This window comes from Macrobrachium rosenbergii, chromosome 15, assembly GCF_040412425.1.
Source record: "Macrobrachium rosenbergii isolate ZJJX-2024 chromosome 15, ASM4041242v1, whole genome shotgun sequence".
Lineage (NCBI taxonomy): Eukaryota > Metazoa > Arthropoda > Malacostraca > Decapoda > Palaemonidae > Macrobrachium > Macrobrachium rosenbergii.
Genome location: NC_089755.1, coordinates 32,007,045 through 32,020,666, shown reverse-complemented (window position 1 = coordinate 32,020,666; position 13,622 = coordinate 32,007,045). Strand labels below are relative to the sequence as shown.

The window sequence follows — 13,622 nt, the reverse complement described above, 5'->3', positions numbered from 1 at the left end:
GAGACCAGTATTGTCAAGACGAACAGTGGCTCATTTCCAGGCCATTTATTTGAATTTTCTTGCAGGTCCAGAAAATGAAAGATTAGGACTATTGAGATGATATGGCTTCCAGTTCAGCCACTGATAAATTCCTGATGCTAGAGCATCTCCAACACTTTTCTGTTAACCCAAGATGTAAGTTTTCTTTTTAGTTGTATTACCGATATTACATTTTGTACATGCAACTTACCCGTCAGGATATATACTTAGCTATAGTTCCACGCTCTGACAGAATTTCAATCTCGCGCACACGCGCAGGTAGGTCAGGTGATCTGCACTTTACCCGTCGCAGAGTGGGAATAGTGTCCATTCCCGTTTTCTAATCAGATTTTTCTGTCGCTGGTTCCGCAATATCTATTGTTGGTTCCTCCTGCTTGGATTTCTTTTTCGCTTGCTGAGGATCTTTTGAACGGATTTTTGGTGACGTATTGATCTTTGGTTTGGCATACGCTATTGTGGACTGTTTGGATTTGTTTTGACTTTTCTATAAAGATGTCTGATGTTAATGTTGCACCTGTGTTTCGTGTGTGTGTTAGGCAAGAGTGTAAGGTGAGGTTGCCAGACCCTCACACGGTATGCATGAGGTGTCGGGGTAATGATTGCTCTTTGACAATAGGTGTAAGGAACATGAGAATCTATTCGAGAAGGAAATGAAGACTTTGACTTCTATGGGAAGAAACCGAGAAGGATAGAGCTAGGAAGGCTTCCTCTAGAGCTTTAGTAGGTCTCTGGGCTCTAATGAGCTTGGAAGTAGACACAACACTGTAGACTCTCCTAATACTTGGTTTCAGCCCCTTCTCCTTCACTGAACCTGCGGATTCGTCTTCTGTGAAATGCTGCAAATGAAGGCGGATCCTTAGATGAAATCGCAACTGCGTGCGATGAAAGAAGGTAAGAGTGACAGTGATGTGTGCAGTGTCCCCAGTGCAGTCTGATCGGCTCTGCATTGCTCCTAGGCCTAGACCTCTTCCAAACTCCCAGGACCAGTGGAGGAGGAATGTCGAAAGCCGCAAGGAGGATGTAGAGCATCCTTCAACGGTCAGGCGCCCTTCGCAGACTCCTGTTGTTAGCGCCCCAGGCTGCCTTGATCGCCATAGGAAAGGCATCCTGAGGAAGCAGTTTTTCAAGGCCTGACTCATCTTCTCCGAGGCGCAGCTGGTTCGCTGAGGAGTCGCGCCCTCTGAAGAGGTCCTGAAGGCCCTCAAAGGAAGCCTTAGATCTCGGAGCCCTGAGCGCTCCTACAGAGGATTCTCCTATCAAGAAGAGAGCCCAAGATCCCCTGGCCCTCCAGTAGGAGTCAAGGACACTGGCAGATTTTGGTCGGTCTCTGCCGCAGCGTCAGCTCCTGTGGGTTCTTCTTGCCAAGGATTCTTCTCTGGTAGGAAGGATGATTTTCCTATCAAGAGCTCTGTGTGTTTATTTCTTCAAGCCGACGCTCTTCTCCCGTCAAGCGCCCTTCCAGCAGCAAACTTTTTTCTTCGAGGAGGCGCTGTTCTCCAAGCAGGCGCTCTTCTCCCAGCAGGCTGTGCGTTTCTACCAGGCACTCTTCTTCGAAAGGAAGCCCTCCGCCTAGCGCCTCCCCACAGACGCCTTTCTCCTATTGACAGGCGCCTTCTCTGACAAGCGCTCGATAAGCTCCTCCCAGCAAGCACCATTCTCCTGCCAGGTTCTTCTGGCACAGGCGCCTCCTCAGCAGGCGCCGTGGACAGAGCCCCTCTCCTATCAGGCGCCAGTTCAGCAGCAGGCGCCCTACCTCTGCAGCGCGCTTCGGGATGGACAGTATGCTTCCACTCAGACTCTTCTCCTGATAGGCGCCTCTTCCTTCAAGCCTTCTTCTCCGGCTGCTCCTATGGAGGAAGTTTCAGAGGATGAATCCCCCAAAGACGCTGGTATATCAGACTATAAGAGGCTGGCTGCTTTACTGGTTCAGGAGTTTGGAGACTCTCTTAGTCATGCTGCCCCTCCTCCTCCTGGGTCCTTATGGCGCAGCACCAAGTCATCAAACCCTCCTTTGTGTAGATGTGCCCTACGATTTCTGGGCGAAGAAGGCTTTCTTAAGGGCTTGGGAGGGATGCAGTCGAAGAAGGAAGCAGGGGCAAGACTGTGTTCTTTCTCCTCCTAGACTTTCGGGAAAGTCTGGATTTGGGTACGCAGATCAAAGAACCGAAGGGAAGTTGGTCCCTTATCGCGACGCGGATTTTCTTCTGGTGACTCCTTCCAGTTGCTCTCTCCTGCAGCGGCTAACGGAATGTGAGCTGGACCATCTCCTCAAGGGCCTTTTTCGAGTTATAGAGGTTTTCAATTTTATAGATTGCCCTCGGCGTTGGCCAGGGAGGACGCAGGACCCTGAATTTCAGCATGATGAATCTGCTACGCTTGGTCTTGTTTAGACAAAGCAGTGAGGACGATCTTCCGGTCGCTGCCTTGTTTGGAGCCAACACTGAGAAAAGATCGAGCCAGCTCCTTCACTAAATCTAGCCTCTCCAGAGGTCCTCTGCTGTTTGCTCCGCTGTCGTCCCATCTTTTTCCCCAAGAGACTGTTAAGGAGATTTCTCGCTCATTATCGGAGAAGGTGACCCAGGATCTTCTGGCTCAGTCTTCCAAGAGGATGAGGCCTGCTGTTCCGTTTGCCAAGAAGGAGAAGGTACCCTTTCAGGAGCCCTTTCGAGGGGGCCCTTCGTCAAGAGCCACGTTCAGGAGTCGAAGACCAGAGAGAAGAGGAAGGTCTTCCTCACGTCCTACTAAGAAGACCAAATGAGATTCAAGTAATTCAGATACAGCAAGCTGGACTGCTGACGGCCGGTCTGGGCACAGAGAGGGGCGGACGACTGGTCCCTCTCTATTCTAAAGAAAGGTTATCTCATCTCTCTTCAAGGAGAGACTTTTGACAACAACTCCAAGGGAGTTATCAGCCAGGTACAAGGATCCTGTCAGGAACCAGCCCTTCTACAAGCAGTAGAACAAATGCTGGAGAAGGAAGCCATAGAGCCGGTTCAAGGAGCTCCATTCCCCAGGGTTTTGGCAATCGTTGCTTCCTGGTGCTGAAATTGGGGTGGAGCTGGTCTTGGATGTAAGCGCCTGAACTTCTTCATTATCAGGACGAAGTTCACCACATGGACTTAATTCTTCGGCTTTGTCTGCCTTCAGCCCAGGATTAGATGGTCTCCTGGACCTTCAGGACGTATATTTCCACATACCCACATCCTCTTTCAAGGAAATACTTCAAGTGTCTGTGGTTCAGGGAAGAGTGTTCCATCTAGGGCCCTGTGCTTCGACTTCTCGACAGCCCCAAGTGTCTGGCCGGGCATTTTGAGGAATGCAGTACACAGCTACATTCAGAGGGAGTAAGGGATCTCATGGCCAGACCCACTGGGCTGATTCGAGCACAATCAAGGATCTTTGTCTGAGTATTTGTCTATCACTCTAAATTTGACCCAGTCCCTAGGACTAACCTTTGTAGAAGTCCCAGGTGATCTCTGCAGAGTACTTGTCTGGGATCTGGATGACTTCGGGATTTTTCAAGCGTTTCCATCCCGGGAAAGCAGCGAGATCTGCCTGAGAAGCTGACTGCCCTCCTAGAGAAAAGAAATACTGTTCCACAGGGAATGGATGAGTCTGCTGGGGACCCTTTTCTCTGGAACAGTTTGTTTCTAGGAAGACTCTTCACTCCTAAGACCCTCTTCAATCTCCACCTGGAAGGGAGAAATGACTGTAGTCTCAGGATTTAGCAGCTTTCCAGATACTCTGATGGTGGTAAAGGGGGAGGATCTCCATGTGGTTGAATCTCACAAATTAAACCGATTACCTCTTCAAGCTGTTTGAGCCCTCACCTAGTGTTGCTTTCAGACGCCAGAGTCGGGATGGGAGCAACACTGCCTGAGAGAAGTGTCAGGCACCTGAAGGGGGAACAGGTGAGCTGTTACCATCAGCAAGAAAGAACTGTCCATGTGCATCTAGCTCTAATTCATTTCTGAGCCACTAGTCACAGGATGTGATTCAGGTAACCTGACAACAATACAGCCCTGGCTTACATCAGAAACAGGGAGGAACATATTCCTTCTCCCTTTACGAAACAGCAAGGACGCGTATTGTTGTATGGAGGAGAGAAAGATCAGACCCTCACCAGGTTCGTGCGGGGAAAGGAATGTGAGGGGCTTCATCTGCCACAGAAAAGATCAAGTCCATCACGGAGTGGACTCTCCACCAGAGGTTTGTGTGCTGGAGCCTTTGAGGAAGGCCGAATATAGACCTCTTTTAAGGCACTCATTGGAACGTAAGACTGAGAACTGTCGATCTCAGACCCAGGCAGTTGCCATAGACGGTCTTCTCTTAGAGGGTCCGAATATATGCTTTTTCCCCATTCCAAGATCTTGGGAAAGAGTAAGAAAAGTTCTGCTTCTTCGGAAGGCAACAAACTGTGGGACCCTGACGCCCTGTTTGCAGCTGTAGCTCAAGATTGGTCTGCATAGAGGTACTGGAATGGATGATGGATTTTCCCAGATCAGCTTCCACACAGGAGCGGGCTCCTCTCAGAGCCCCACTTAGACAGATTCCACAAGAATCTCCCGCTCTGATCTGACTGCCTTCAGACCATCTAAGGACTGGGGCCAGAGCAGGATTTTCGCTAAGGCTGCAAAGGCTATTGCTTGTGAGAACTCAACTCATGGCCCCTACCAGTTCCAAGGGAAAGCTTAGCATGGTGCACCCAGAAGATATCTCTCTTCCAGTACCTCTGTGAGCAGACATCGCTGACTTCCTTCTTTTACTTGAGAGGCAACCTCGCACTGACGATCAGTTGAAGGATGTTGGTTTTTCTGTATTCAGACACAGAGGTCTTGAATATCTCAGAAGACAAAGACCTACACGATCTCACTAGGGTCTTTTGAACGCCTAAAACCAAGTGACCTCAAGCCTCCAGCTGAATTTAGATGGTTCTAAATTTTTTAGTGTCCAAGAAATTGAACCTCTCAAAAGCCTCTGTGGGATCTGACCAGAAGTCACTGTTTCTCTGCTCATTTCTCTGCTAAGAGAATGTTAATTACAAGTTTCTGAACAGAAGAAGCTAAGAAAGACCTGCTATTTGCTCCTTTCAAACCCTTCTTCTTGGCGAAGAATGAAACTCCTTCTAAACCATGGCCAAGCAGTTTTTGAGGTAAAAAGGTATTTCTCAGTGACAGGGCAAGAGTTGAGAGGTGACTCTGTGTCCGGTTAGAGCTTCAAATTCTACCTTGATAAGAAGAAACAGCTGAGGTACAGTCCAGAGTCTCAGCTCAGTCAGGATCCAGTAGACCCATTTCGAAGAATGTACAAGCTTTTTCATTAAGGACGCCATCAAAGAAGCGCATCTGTCTTGTGAGGATGAGCAATCTCCAGTTCTTAGAGTGAAAGATGAGGAGAGCCATTACATATCTTGGTTTTCACAAGACGTTAGTTCTCCAGGCTCTTATAGAGGCGACTTACTGAGATGTAATTGATCTCTTGCATCTCATTATTTGAGATGTTAGAGTTACTTATGATAAGTGCTTCTCTCTAGGAGCGCATTTATCCTCGGATTCGGTGTTGGACAGGAGCTGAAACTAACTTTATAGTTTAGTTATTTTAGTTGGATTTTAATGCTTTGGTGATGTGTGTTTTAAGGTTGATTAAAGAGGGTATATATAGCCCCTTTCAATTCAACACTAACAAGGTTAGACTGGCTGTGTGGTCGGATTATTGTTGTGCCTTGTTACTGGTTGATACCAAAGCTCTGGTTGGGCAAGAGGGATAGCCCCATTGATACATGATTCCCAGGCAAAGGCTCTTGTCATGTAAGTGGGTCAGTCTCCACGGACACGATCCATAATAAGGCTCTGTCATGTAATGGGGCGGGTCAGCCCCACGACACGATCCAGAAGGGCTGTCAGTCAGGTCAAACTCCTCGCTGGAAGCCTTGAGGCAAGCAGACCTGCTAGACAGTATCCAAGGAAGTCTTCTGCCCAACTGTGTAAGAACTATGGTTTTTTATATCCTACAACATATGTTGTTCGTTTTTAGATATTAAAGGTCTCTTACCCTCCTCCAAGGGTGCCAATCAGCTACATATCTGATCGGTAAGTTGCATGTACAAAAATGATATTTTATATAAAATAAAGTTTTGTACAGTCACGTTCAAAACTTACGATACTCTCAATCTAGATTTTCGGACAAATTGTCAACATAGAAAGCAACATCTGGCAACTACAGCATGGGAGGGTGCGCAGGCAGCATAGTTGCTGAGGAGTCACTGATTTAAAGGGACACGTTATCTTTCTAATTATCGTAGTGGCTTACTTGTGATTTCGGGCTCTATGTTTTTACTTGAGAGAAAGTTAAAAAGTAAAAAGCAAAATTACAAAAAGCAAAGCTTTTGCGTTATTAATTATGTATAGTTTCACTATTCAAGCTCTCATTTTAAATTAAATCACATTACTAGGTCTATTGGTCCTTGACATTTGTTTGTATTAAGTTGTTCATTGTAGGCTTAATGCCTACTTACCTTGCATGTAATAAGTATTGATGCAAGTCTATTGTTATTTAACTGAATCATAAAGGATTAAAGGAATAGAAACAATAATTCACATAAAGATTTTAATGAATTATGAAACGTGAAATGCCCTAAGAAACTAAATATAAATTATATTTCATGCAATCACGTAAGAACACAACGGAAATATGAAGCATAAAAAATAGTCTCTCTTTCTCACAGTTAACAACAGTTCGTCAAATAATTTAATTTTTCCTACTGTGTCTTACACATTATGATAGTGAATAAAAAGTAATAGTAAATTTATATTCCTTTGGTATAATATGAATTAATATTCCTTTGGTATAAAAGTAAATAAATTTCCCTTTTTTATACAGATGAAATAATACATTATTAACCTATGACATAAATATGAATAACAAAAAATTAGTCTAATATTTAGTATGACCTCCATCATTGTCAATCACAGCTCTTAGTCTATTTGGCATTGAATCTACTGACCTTTTGACAATAATTATTCATCCCTCTTTTCGGTCTTAATGACTCCCACACAGATAGGCAGTGTTTGATCAGTGCAGGTTTGGTTTTATTGTCCCAGTATCCCATTCCTTACCATTTGTCCCCAAAGATTTTCTATCGGATTGAGGTCAGGAGATTTAGCTGGCCAGTCTATACGTATAACATTGTTCTGTTCAGCAAACCATTCGCTGACCACTTTCGAGTTATGAACAGAAGAGTTGTCCATTACAAGATAGACTGGCAAATGACCCGGTAGTAGAAGTTTCTCACTGATGGGATCAGGACTTCATCCAGAATTTCTACATATTGCTGTCCGGTTAAACGCTCGTCGATGGGAATCAGTTCCCTGGTCCACACGCAGCCATCCATCCCCATAATCCTGCAGAAATTCTTCCACTTCGCCGCCGACGGTTGAATATTTTCTTTATTGAACCTAGAGATTGAGATACACAAAAAAATGTTATCGCAAGTAAACGAAGAAAATATCAACGCTGAATATCACCAATAGTCTATTAATAAAAATGAGCAACAAGGAATTTACATTGATATTGAGATTGTTTTCTCACTCTCGATAGGTAATTCGTTAGAATTCCAATAGGCTTGAAATGTTATCCTTGAAAGCAAAAAGAAAAATTATATTTTAAGGAGCTTGTTGGTATTTAATCAGTGTAGTAAGGAACGTTCATGTTACACATAGGCCTAAGCCTACATGAAAACTATTGGTATTAATTACTTACCTTGCAGTTATTTAATCAATATAGTAAAAAAAGTTCATGTTACACATAGGCCTAAGCCTACATGAAAACTATTGGTATTATTTACTTACCTTGTGTTATTAGGTCGCCAGCAGTGGAGTATACCATGATCGTCGCTAGCAAAAGTCTTCTCATCACACCATATAACGTTATCCCAGAATCCTGACTCAAACGGTAGATACTGAAGAGCGAAAGCTACTCGTTGCTCTTGGTGATTTTGAGACAAGGAGGGTTTGATTGCCGGTCTGCGGTGATGAATTCCTTGGTTGTGTAATCTCCTTCTCACCGTAACATTAGAGATTTGAAGACCTAATTCCTGATTCACTTTCGCAGCAGTTGTTATAGGCTGTGAGATAACTTTAGCAACGATCTGTTCATCCTGCTCTCTAGTAGTGCATCGGGGTCGACCTTTTCTAGGCTGATTCTGGAGGTTCTCTTCTTCGTTGAACTGTTTGATCCACCTGAATACTGTTGCCCGACTGATATTTAATTTGCGGCTAATTTCTATGGGGAGGATATTATTTTATGCAGTTCTATTATGACTCTCCGTATAGCTAATGAGGTTTCTTGTCTTTTGGCTCCAGGATTTATTTGAAGTCGCCCAAGATGCTCCATCATCACAACGTGAAGTCGGGTCAGAAGTAGGCTAAATGCTGAGCAGTGAGCACCACCACTGTGTCACGTGACAAGTTGCAGCATTGCTTGGCGGCTTTTCAGGCGTGCCAACCTTTCGGAGTCAGGGGTGCGAATTTTCTCGTGCTGTTATTGTTTCGGAGATTGCGATGTGGTTGCCAGCCCTGATGTTATCGTTCACATTTCAGAATGTTTCGTTTTATTTCGTGTATAATATCCAGAATGGCAAACTTTTGAGCAGTGAAGATTTTTATTTTATTTTATATTATGTATAGTATTAATATATGTACTGTGTTGCTCTTATAATTCAAAATAAGTTTATAAAAAAATCAAAATAATTCTTTTCACTTGTGAACGATAATCAAAGTACACAGTATCGTCACTAATGAACGCGACTGTACATACTTACCCGGCAGATATATACGATGAATGGCCCGCCCAGCTTCCCCTCAGGAGACAGGTGGAAGAGAAAATCTGATTAGAAAATGGGAATGGTTCTATTCCCGCCACCCAGCGGCGGTAAGGTAGATCACCTGACCTACCTGCCGTGTGTGCCGCGAGATTTGAAATTCTGTCGGGAACGCCGGAGACTATAGCTAAGTATATATCTGCCGGGTAAGTATGTACAAAACTTTATTTTATCATAAAAATATCATTTTGCACAGAAGGGGATAGAATGTTGCATTAATTTCTGAGATTTTACCAATTTTGCTGATCTGTGATAATGATATTCACTACGATGTCAGACGTTGAGGGGTAAACTGTTTTATTCAGAGCCAACATAATAGATAGTTACAGCATTCCCTACTCACATATTCTTGTATTCATAATATAATGTCAGAGACTTATTTAGATAAAAGTGACCTACAGTATACAGTATACCTATTACATAAATAAATACAGTAGCCTATATATTAGTAAATTAGTTACTGTAATGAATAAGTAAAAGAAAGTTAACAAGTTGTTTAATTAACTTTTGTGTAACACACAGATTAACTGTGTTAAGAAAGTGGTCTCTCTAACAGCGAATGTGTTACTTATCAAATAACCAGCTCTAAATGCTAGTTAATGAATAGCAATTCAGGAGTGAGGTTCCCAAGTAACTGTAATGGCATTTATAACAAAACAATAAATACAAGTATTTATTGTTTTTAATGGCTTTTTCAGCCTTGAAAATGCATCAAGCGATGTGAAACATCGGCTCTTGAATAAATGTATGCAATTGGAAAGCCTTTCCATGAAGTGTTGATCAGGTAACAAAACAGAAATTTGTAAATGAATAGGTTTCTTATTTTTATTTTCCTTTTGCAGACAGATAATCAAAGGAGTGCCAGTTTTGTTTTGCCGCATGATGGGAGAAATTTGCCAACACAAAACAGTCTCCAGATCCCCATGTCTCTGCTACATAGAGAAATGAGATAAAACAATAAAAGTTGATTGTAGGTAATGGAGTGCACACCTCATTTGGATGCATTGATGCAGTTCAAGTGTATTACCGCACCCCATTCCAACATTTGTAAAACTCTTCTGTAAGTACAACCTTGAAGTTTATAATATTTCCTATTTGTTACTCAGTATGTTTTAAATGCTATGAAAACCTTGTCCTATCTGTAGCGTAGCTTGGTGTTTCTAAGTTCACGCATGTTTCACAGGCCTCTGCCTTCACCCAATGTAGGATCCATGAGAGCTATACCTTGTAAACCTAAAATAAGTTTAAACATTGTATCCCACTATGACACAGAGTTACTCCTCTTCGTAACTCTGGGACTTCACAGCAGATCTTTGGTTACCTTTATGATTGGATATATTAGGATATCTGTTTAGGTTGTTCTTTGATTATGAAACCTTTTTACAATGCTTCCTTCTCTTGCATTCTCAGAGAACCTCTGTTGGAGTCATCCTTACTCGATTTCACTCATAAGAATGTAGTTCATCTTGTATTAACCATGCATCATAAAATTGTTTTTGCAGCCATCATCAGTGGACATATCTGAGTCCCTATTGTTATCATTATACAGGACACATGAGCCTACACTTCCCAAGGCAGACACCAGTGAAAATGGTACAGAGTGAATGGCAAATTTTCTTGCCATTTTGCAGGTTTTGATCAACTTAACATCAGCACCAGACATTCTATACCATCTTCGAGTGCCGAGAGCTCCTTGACTTTGACAAGGTGAATTTATTCTAGCCCAAATACAGTAGTACTTTTTGCAAAGAATTCATGACCTTCCTTAGCTGTTTAGAATGTGATCCACACTTTTCGTGAGCAGTACTGATGTCATCAAAGTAAATCTCTCTTTCATTCATCTTCGTTCTCATAGCTAAAGTATGAACACATCAAATTTGGTCAGACGGATTTTGTTCCACATTTTCAAAACACTGTATTTGGTTTGGAACTATTTTGTCTGAGCAGTCTACTGGAGGAGAGATGAAGTAAATAACAGTTAGAAATAGGTTCTTCCTTTATTCTAACTGGTACATCAACTCAACCAACAAACTTTTGTTGTGGGAAGGCTGTGTTTTCTCTTGAGTTATAGTGGGGCAGTTAACCCCAGATTTTGGGCCTGATTGTGCACTTTGGGGTAGAAGCATAAAACTGCACATGTTTACTATACCTCCCACTAAACATTTTTGTTTATGGACCCCAATCAGCCATGTCCCCCGATGGCCAGTATGGGGCTTGCAATCTAAGGACTGATTATTACCCCATATTTTTGTTATTCAGCCACATTAGAGTAACTTTTGACTCCATTACTTCCTCTCATAGGTATAAAATATGTTGTCTGTCTTTCCCAATTCTCTGCAAATTAATTTCAACATATTTGTTATTTACATAAGTTAATGTCTGCCATTTCAAAATAGCTGACATAAACGTTTACTCCTTTGGTAATACTTTTAGTAATATTATATTCTATTATTGCAAATTTTCAAATCAAACCTCATGACGATACTTTGGCATACCTGCAAATGCACCAGTAAATAGTGAGAGTATTAAAGTAGATAAATTTTTTTATATGAATGCATATTTGAATAAGGATATTTATTTTTTGAAACGTGACATATCTCTTTAATGCAACATAAGAGACGATACTTGAATTCACTTTGCTACTTGCAACTTATACCTTATATAACCAGTCAGAGATACTTATTACATAGGAACAACTTGAAGGTGGACTATTTTAGAGCCCATGGTTAAGCATATATCCTACAAAATCCGTAATGAGCTTCCAGTTTACAAAAATTCAAAATGTATATGCATAATCATTACAACTGCAACTGAGACAAAATAAGTCACTTCTGAAAGCATTGTCCTTCACAAATACAAAGAGCTGTGCACTTCAAGCTATTTGTGTAACATTTGCAGGGAGGTGCACACGCTTTCTTGCATTTGCAAAAAATAGTCCAGTTCATAGCAGCTTTCTTGGGCTTGACTGAAGGGTTGTCCACTTTGGTATAACGGATGATCTATCTTGCTTCTCCCATCCCCAATCTGCAGGATCTGGTAACTCAAGTTCTTTTGAAGCACCTGTCCCCACACATGGCCTCCTTGATACGCATTCATACACTGTATCTACTTTAATGAGTCTGCTTGTATTGGGGGATATGCTCCAAAGCCCTGGACTTCCTTGCAAACAGATGCTGTCTGACTTCATTGACTTTGGATGTCCCTCCTATTCTGTCAAAACCAGAGTGCCACAGAATGTTCCAGGAGGCTCATTATGTTGTTTAGAATCTCTGATGGAAAGCTTCTGCTAACATAAAAATGTTGCATCTTTTACCCAATCAAATACATTCCATCTTGTCCCAGGCACTTGATTTGCTCATTTACCAGCATAAACGTTTACTTTGGTAATTTTAGTAACACACAGCCTGTTATTGCAAAGGCATGGAAGACTGCCAGTGAGTTTGCTTTTGGGGACAAATGCACCAGCTATTTCATGTGCTGTGATGTATCTGATATTTATGCATTTTTTGAAACAAAGGATACCCATACTTCTGACACAACATAAGAGTATTTTGTGCAAACTGGACACAATGCATTGGCTTATACAACAGTCAGTGTCAAAGAACAGCTTTGACAGTTTTCTTTGAGGCCCATATCCTGGCTGCATCAAACACATGCAGCACTAACTTCAAAAGTCTAATCATTCAACTGCAAATGGAAATAAGTGTTTCTCATTGTCTTTCAAAGAGCCTTTGGTTTGAAGCCAGTGTAACATTTGCAGAGATTGCATCAAGATTTCACTGTAAGTTGCAACACAATGAGCTGAGAGATTGTTTGGGAGACGATCTATCTTGGCCATCTCCAAACAATCTGCAGGATCTGTTCTTTTTGCTAGCACCATCCAGTGGCCTTTAAGATAAGGCTGCAGTTGCTGCTTGACTGTTCTTTTGGGGATATACTCCAAAAATGTTCCTTTGTAAATACTTGTTTGAGTTCAAAGATATCATGGCCTATAATTTTTGCAGCACTTGCTACAGGCAGACCCTCAGGCTCGTTATGTTGTCTAGAAAATCCCTATTGGAGCTCCTTTAACATCAGAAATGATATCTGTTACCCAGTCAAATACAGGATGTGTCCTTTCCCTACTTGTTTGTTTCCAGCAAAGATTGAGGTATATTCTGTTTTTAAGTTTTGTGTGAACCTGCCAATGAGTTTGGTATGCCAAGATTCTGAGCATCTTGATGCTTGTACAAGTTTTCAGTTCCTTTAACTGAAAACAGGGGGCTATTTTTTCTGACTGAGTCCCTGATGACAACAACATCAGTGTCATCAGTTCCAGAAAGTTATTCAGGCCCTTTGCTCCTTCATCAAACACATGCAGCACTAACTTTAGTTGTCTCAAATTTTGGCATTTTTCTGTCTCTCTAGTGAGTTTGGCCAAACATTTGTTTTGTATATTGCATCTAGACTTCACTGTATCTCCAACAGCTGAGAGATTGTTTGGGGAACATGAGTTTTGTGTCTTGTTCTCCTGTTCTTTTGCTAGGTCCATCCTTTGAAATCATGGCTGCAAAGGCAGGAAAGACTGTTCTTGCAGCCTTGCCGGAAATGCTCCTGCAACTTTTTGAGTTCAAAAAGATATCATGTGGGAGAATTTTAGCTGAGCACTGTGTTCTTGTTTTTTTATCAGACCTTCCAGTCAAAGTCCCTATTATCATTCCTCTTT

General features: G+C 42.1%; 1 long non-coding RNA gene across 1 annotated transcript in view; it reads left to right on the top strand.

The window, feature by feature from the left end:
• LOC136846508 (uncharacterized) overlaps nucleotides 1-13,622 on the top strand; it is a 33,426-nt gene that overhangs the window by 14,158 nt on the left and 5,646 nt on the right. The window contains exons 3-4 of the long non-coding RNA XR_010855422.1: nucleotides 66-174; nucleotides 9,760-9,977. This is a non-coding gene — a long non-coding RNA (uncharacterized lncRNA). The remainder of the gene's footprint in view (nucleotides 1-65; nucleotides 175-9,759; nucleotides 9,978-13,622) is intronic.